The 7,087-nt window shown below is 48.2% G+C and overlaps 1 protein-coding gene across 2 annotated transcripts in view; it reads left to right on the top strand.

Annotated features, from left to right (window-relative positions):
- The window catches only part of LOC139416600 (plexin-A1-like), a 281,448-nt gene that overhangs the window by 225,267 nt on the left and 49,094 nt on the right, over positions 1–7,087 (top strand). The gene's annotated exons all lie outside the window — the stretch shown is intronic.

Below are 7,087 nucleotides of genomic sequence, written 5' to 3'. Positions count from 1 at the left end.
ACATAAAGACACAGACAGACAGACAGACAGACAGACAGACAGACAGACATACACAATGAGAGACAGACAGATTTAAAGAGACAGACAGACAGACATAAAGAGACAGACAGACAAAAATAGACAGAGAGACTTACAGACAAACAGACAGACAGACAGACAGACAGACATAAAGTGGCAGACAAAGATACAGACAGACATAAAGAGACAGACAGACATAAAGAGACAGACAGACAAAGAGAGAGAAAGAGAGAGATACAAAGAGAGAGAAAGAGAGAGATACAAAGAGAGAAAAATAGAGAGGTACAAAGAGAGATAAAGAGAGAGGTACAAAGAGAGAAAAATAGAGAGAAAGAGAGAGGTACAAAGAGAGAGAAAGAGAGAGGTACAAAGAGAGAGAAAGAGAGAGATACAAAGAGAGAGAAAGAGAGAGGTACAAAGAGAGAGAAAGAGAGAGGTACAAAGAGAGAGAAAGAGAGAGAAAGAGAGAGGTACAAAGAGAGAGGTACAAAGAGAGAGAAAGAGAGAGATACAAAGAGAGAGAAATAGAGAGGTACAAAGAGAGAAAAAGAGAGAGAGGAAGAGAGAGGTACAAAGAGAGAGGTACAAAGGGAGAGGTACAAAGAGAGAGAAAGAGAGAGAAAGAGAGAGAAAGAGAGAGGTACAAAGAGAGAGAAAGAGAGAGGTACAAAGAGAGAGAAAGAGAGAGGTACAAAGAGAGAAAAAGAGAGAGAAAGAGAGAGGTACAAAGAGAGAGAAATAGAGAGGTACAAAGAGAGAAAAGGAGAGAGAAAGAGAGAAGGTACAAAGAAAGAGAAAGAGAGAGGTACAAAGAGAGAAAAAGAGAGAGAAAGAGAGAGAAAGAGAGAGGTACAAAGAGAGAGAAAGAGAGAGGTACAAAGAGAGAGAATGAGAGAGGTACAAGAGAGAGAAAGAGATAGATACAAAGAGAGAGAAAGAGAGAGGTACAAGAGAGAGAAAGAGAGAGATACAAAGAGAGAGAAAGAGAGAGAAAGAGAGAGATACAAAGAGAAGTACAAAGAGAGAGATACAGAGAGAGAGAGGTACAAAGAGAGAGATACAGAGAAAGAGAGAGAGAGAAAGATACAAAGAGAGAGACAGAGAGAGAAAGAGAGAGAGAGAAAGAGAGACACAGAGAGAGAGAAAGAGAGACAGAGAGAGAAAGAGAGAGAGAGACAAAGAGAGCGAAAGAAAGACACAAAGAGAGAGAATGAGAGAGAGACAGAGAGAGAGACAGAAAGCAATGGCATCTAGAGGAGGGGAAGGGGGTTTCTCAGTAACATTGCTTAGGTGGGCTGGGGGCGGGCCCCTCGCTGATGTTTTAACCACACACGCAGGTACCCCTTCAAAATGACTAATTATCTGTGGGTGACCTGCACAAAGGCACTGGGTTCTTCCCCGAGCAGCATCTGGCCTGTTTTGTTAACATCAGCACTTTTCTGCCCAGCAGACACTGGATATCCAGCCTACACACACACATTCACACTCACAAACACACCAGAGTGCCCTCCTCTCTATATGAATAGCACAGGACATGCAATTCCAGGAGACAATTAATTGAGAGGAAAGATGATAAAGAGTGAAATGCTGGTTCATGTGTATGTTGTTCTTAATGAGGTCAGGGACATGTTACTGCTCACCTTGGATTTTCTCTGTTCGCATGGCTGATTCATTTCACACAACAGCCTCCACACACCGGCCAGGATACAGTCATGAGCATGATTACTCATCCTGGAACAGAGGAGGAACAGGGAGGAACAGAGAGGAACTGAGAGGGGCACAGAGAGGAACAGAGAGGAACATAGTGGAACAGGGAGGAACAGGGTGGAACAGGGAGGAACAGAGTGGAACAGGGAGGAACAGAGTGGAGGACAGAGAGGGTCAGAGAGGAACAGGGTGGAGCACAGAGAGGAACAGAGAGGAACAGGGTGGAGCACAGAGAGGAACAGAGAGGAACAGGGTGGCGCACAGAGAGGAACAGAGAGGAACAGGGTGGAGCACAGAGAGGAACGGAGAGGAACAGGGTGGAGCACAGAGAGGAACAGAGAGGAACAGAGAGGAACAGGGTGGAGCACAGAGAGGAACAGAGAGGAACAGAGTGGAGGACAGAGAGGGTCAGAGAGGACCAGGGAGGAACATAGTGGAGCACAGAGAGGAACAGAGAGGAACAGGGTGGAGCACAGAGAGGAACAGAGAGGAACAGGGTGGAGCACAGAGAGGAACAGAGAGGAACAGGGTGGAGCACAGAGAGGAACAGAGTGGAGCACAGAGAGGAACAGAGAGGAACAGGGTGGAGCACAGAGAGAAACAGAGAGGAACAGGGAGGAAGAGAGAGGAACAGGGTGGAGCAGAGAGGAACAGAGAGGAGCAGGGTGGAGCACAGAGAGGAACAGGGTGGAGCACAGAGAGGAACAGAGAGGAACAGGGTGGAGCACAGAGAGGAACAGGGAGGAACAGAGAGGAACAGAGAGGAACAGGGTGGAGCACAGAGAGGAACACAGAGGAACAGGGTGGAGCACAGAGAGGAACAGAGAGGAACAGGGAGGAACAGAGAGGAACAGAGAGGAACAGGGTGGAGCACAGAGAGGAACAGGGAGGAACAGAGTGGAGCACAGAGAGGAACAGAGAGGAACAGGGTGGAGCACAGAGAGGAACAGAGAGGAACAGAGTGGAACAGGGAGGAGCACAGAGAGGAACAGAGAGGAACAGGGTGGAGCACAGAGAGGCACAGGGTGGAGCACAGAGAGGAACAGGGAGGAGCACAGAGAGGAACAGGGAGGAGCACAGAGAGGAACAGGGAGGAACAGAGTGGAGCACAGAGAGGAACGGGGAGGAACAGAGAGGAACACAGAGTGGAGCACAGAGAGGAACAGAGAGGAACAGGGAGGAACAGAGAGGGACAGAGTGGAACAGAGAGGAACAGAGTGGAGCACAGAGTGGAGCACAGAGAGGAACAGGGAGGAACAGGGAGGAACAGAGAGGAACAGAGTGGAGCACCGAGTGGAGCACCGAGTGGAGCACAGAGTGGAGCACAGAGCGGAGCACAGAACAGAGGAACAGAGTGGAACAGAGAGGAACAGAGAGGAGCACAGATAGTAACAGGGAGGAACAGAGAGGAACAGAGAGGAACAGAGTGGAGCACAGAGTGGAGCACAGAGCAGAGCACAGAGAGGAACAGAGTGGAACTGAGAGGAGCACAGAGAGGAACAGAGAGGAACCGGGAGGAACAGAGAGGAACAGAGTGGAGCACAGAGAGGAACAGGGAGGAACAGACTGGAGCACAGAGTGGAGCACATAGGAACAGGAAAGGCTTAGAGAGGAACACAGAGGAACAGGAAAGGCTTAGAGAGGAACACAGAGGAACAGAAAAGGAGCAGAGAGTAACAGAGAGGTATACAGAGGAACAGGAGAGGAACACTGATGAACAGGAACAGGAGAGGAACGGGAGAGGAACACAGATGAACAGGAACGGGAGAGGAACACTGATGAACAGGAACAGGAGAGGAACAGGAGAGGAACGGGAGAAGAACACAGATGAACAGGAACAGGAGAGGAACATCTAGATGTGATGAAGACACCGGTCCTGACTCTCCCATCTATCTAGATGTGATGAAGACACCGGTCCTGACTCTCCCAGCTATCTAGATGTGATGAAGACACCGGTCCTGACTCTCCCATCTATCTAGGTGTGATGAAGACACCGGTCCTGACTCTCCCATCTATCTAGGTGTGATGAAGACACCGGTCCTGACTCTCCCATATATCTAGGTGTGATGAAGACACCGGTCCTGACTCTCCCATCTATCTAGGTGTGATGAAGACACCGGTCCTGACTCTCCCATCTATCTAGGTGTGATGAAGACACCGGTCCTGACTCTCCCATCTATCTAGATGTGATGAAGACACCGGTCCTGACTCTCCCATCTATCTAGATGTGATGAAGACACCGGTCCTGACTCTCCCATCTCTATCCTGGTGCTGGCTGGTCCTGCAGTAAACCACCTGTCTGGTGCCAGTGAGGTACATGGCGTTGAGTTGGTGTCACGCTAACATCATGGTGTCATTGGCATGTTGTAAACGGGCACATAAATAAAGCAGGGTGGTGGCGGCAAGGAGAACAGGGCATCTTGGTGGTTGGTGGCCGTTGTGTCGCAGGCGGACTAATCGTGGCGTTTAAAGTTTAATGTGGGCCTACCACAGAGATGTGTCAGGAGCAGGGTTAGACTGCTGGTGTCCATGGCCTTCACTCATTAATGACGAATGGGCAGGGTAGGGGGCTGGGGTGGGATCCCATGTCCTGCCCAGTTTAGTGTTGTGTTTGAACAGACAAGAGTGGTTGAGGTCAAAATGAGCAGATGGGTTCTTGTAACAGAGGCAAGGGACGTTTTGGATGTAGAGTGAGTCAAGATAGGAGTTTTCAGGTCAGATCACTGAATAAGGCTGTAAATACAGCTGCAAGCAACTAAATAAACAATGCAGCATAAGATGTGGAGACCAGTGTTAATTGAGTGGGTCAGGGGTTGGCCTTTATGGCCAGGCTATGCGTAGGTTGGAGGCTGGGCCAGAAAGTCTGGGTGAAGGGCTCTTGGGGTCTGTACATACAGTACAGTGTGTGTTAGACCTCAGCCCACTCTCTGACTGATCTCTGTAGCCAACGTTGAGTAGGACGTTCAAATGTGTTAACCCTCTCAAGACTGCCGGCCCAGAAGGCATACCAAGCCGTGTCCTCGGAGCATGAGCAGACCAGCAGACTGTCTTCACAGACATCCAACCTCTCCCTATCCCAGTCTGTAATCTCCACTTACTTCAAGGTAACTGAACTAAATTAATATTGCCCCATAGCACACAGCTCTTCCATCGTGAAGTGCTTTAAGAGGCTAGTCAAGGACCATATCACCTCCAACTTCCCCGATAGCTTAGACCTACTAAAATTTGCATACCGCCCCAACAAATCCATCGCACCGCACAGCACCTTATCCCACCTTGACAAGAGGAATAGCTACTGTATGTGAGAATGGTGTTCATCAACTACCGCTCTGCTTTCAACACCATAGTTCTCTCCAAGCTTGTCACTAAGCTCAGGGCCCTGGGTCTGAAGTCCTCCCTGTGTAACTGGGTCCTGGACTTCCTGACGGGCCGACCCCAGGTGGTGAGGGTAGGCAACATCACCTCCTCTATGCTGACCCTCAACACAGCCCCTTCCTGTACTCCCTGTTCACCCATGAATGCGTGCCTACACACGACTCCAACTCAGTCATCAAGTTTGCTGACGACACGAAACTGGGAGTCCTGATTAACAACGACGAGACAGCCTACAGCAGATTGTATAGGTCCCCCAACTTTTCTGTTGGAAAATCATCAACAAATCAGCTCAAAGTGATTTTAACTGAGGAAATCTGTTCCCAAGTATTCCCACGCATAAATATAGGCAAATTTAGTATTATCATAATAAAATTATGATTTTAAATAAATCAGTTTTTGTCAAAACTATACTATATCTGTTTGGGATTCTTACGGTCAATTTGCAGTGTACAAATTATCTATTACTATGTTCCGGCCCCCGACCATCCTCTCAAGGAAAAATCGGCCCACGGCTGGATGTAATTGGGGACCCCTGGCCTACAGGGAAGAGGTTAGAGCCCTGGCGGAGTGGGCCAGGAACATGACCTCTTCCTCAATGTCAAAAAACAAAGGAACTGATGGTGGACTACAGGAGACAGAAGAGGGAGCATGCCCCCATCCACATCGAAGGGGCCACAGTGGAGAGAGTCAAAGCTTGGCGTGCACATCACTGAGGACCTGAAATGGCAGCCGCCGTGGTGAAGAAGGTGCAACCACAGGCGGCTGAAGAAATTCAGTAGGGCCTCTAGGACCCTGACACACTTCTACAAAAGCAGCATTGAGAGCATTCTGTCGGGCTGCATCACTGCATCACCGCATGGCTCTCCAGAGGGTGGTGCGGTCAACCCAACGCGTCACGGGAACATGCTGCCGGCTGCCGACATTTAGGACACTCGGTGTCAAAGGAAGGCCAAAAAGATCATCAAGGACTTCAGCCACCCGAGCCACGGTCTGTTCACTCTCACCACCTTCTAGCAAACGGAGACGGTACAGCTCGCCATCAGACATCACTAATCGGCTGCCTGCCCGGTACTCAGCCCTGTACCTTGAGACTAATGCCCCATGTATATAGAGTCATTGAATGCTGGCCACCTCATATTCTGTTTATTTACTGTTGATTACTCACTGTATATGTACAGTATATACTGTATTCTCAGCATATACCTACTACTGTACATACCATTTTCATTCCAATGATATACTGTCTATACACTCCACATATTTATATTCTGCATTCTGATACATGCTCCCCCTAATACTGTATATCTACTCAGGATTGTTAATTGGTCCCATTCTGTCATTTCATGATTTTTGGTTATATATATTTTTTTTATTATTTTGTGTTTGAATTGTATTTACGAGACATTCTACTGCACTGTTGGAGCTAGTAACATCAGCATTTTCCTGCACCTGCTATAACACCTGCAAATCTCTATCCACAACCAATCAACTTTGATTTGATTTGATTTGACTAGGTGCCCATGGGAAGAGGCACAAGGCTGGGAGGAAGCGCAGGGCCCAAATGAGACGTGTCAGGGAACAAATTGAAAATGCCAATTTCACTTACTCCTCGGCATCGTTCTTCACGCCTAAATTCTGCCACTTATTTCATGTGTAAATGAATGGCCTCCTCACAGTCATTTAGATTTATCCAGATTTCCATCCTCCTTTCGCTCCCATTCTCCCTCCCCTCAGCTCAAAATATACCTCTATATGCCCTGGATGTGTAGTATTGGTATTGGAAACCTGATGGGTGTGTTTGTGTGTCTGTTCATATTTATGAGGAAGTTTGTTTTTTGAGGGGGTTTCTGGGTGCAAGTGTTGTGATTGGTTGAAGAGTGAGTTTCTCTCCTCTTTCTCTTACTCCCCTTCTGTCATACCAATCTGACTCTGTCTCACACATAGTGATGTGAATACTGACACTGAATGTTCAGGCTCCATGAGGCCT

This window comes from Oncorhynchus clarkii, chromosome 9, assembly GCF_045791955.1.
Source record: "Oncorhynchus clarkii lewisi isolate Uvic-CL-2024 chromosome 9, UVic_Ocla_1.0, whole genome shotgun sequence".
NCBI classification, from domain to species: domain Eukaryota; kingdom Metazoa; phylum Chordata; class Actinopteri; order Salmoniformes; family Salmonidae; genus Oncorhynchus; species Oncorhynchus clarkii.
Note: the sequence above shows the minus strand (reverse complement) of the source record. Positions and strands in the feature narration are given on the sequence as shown.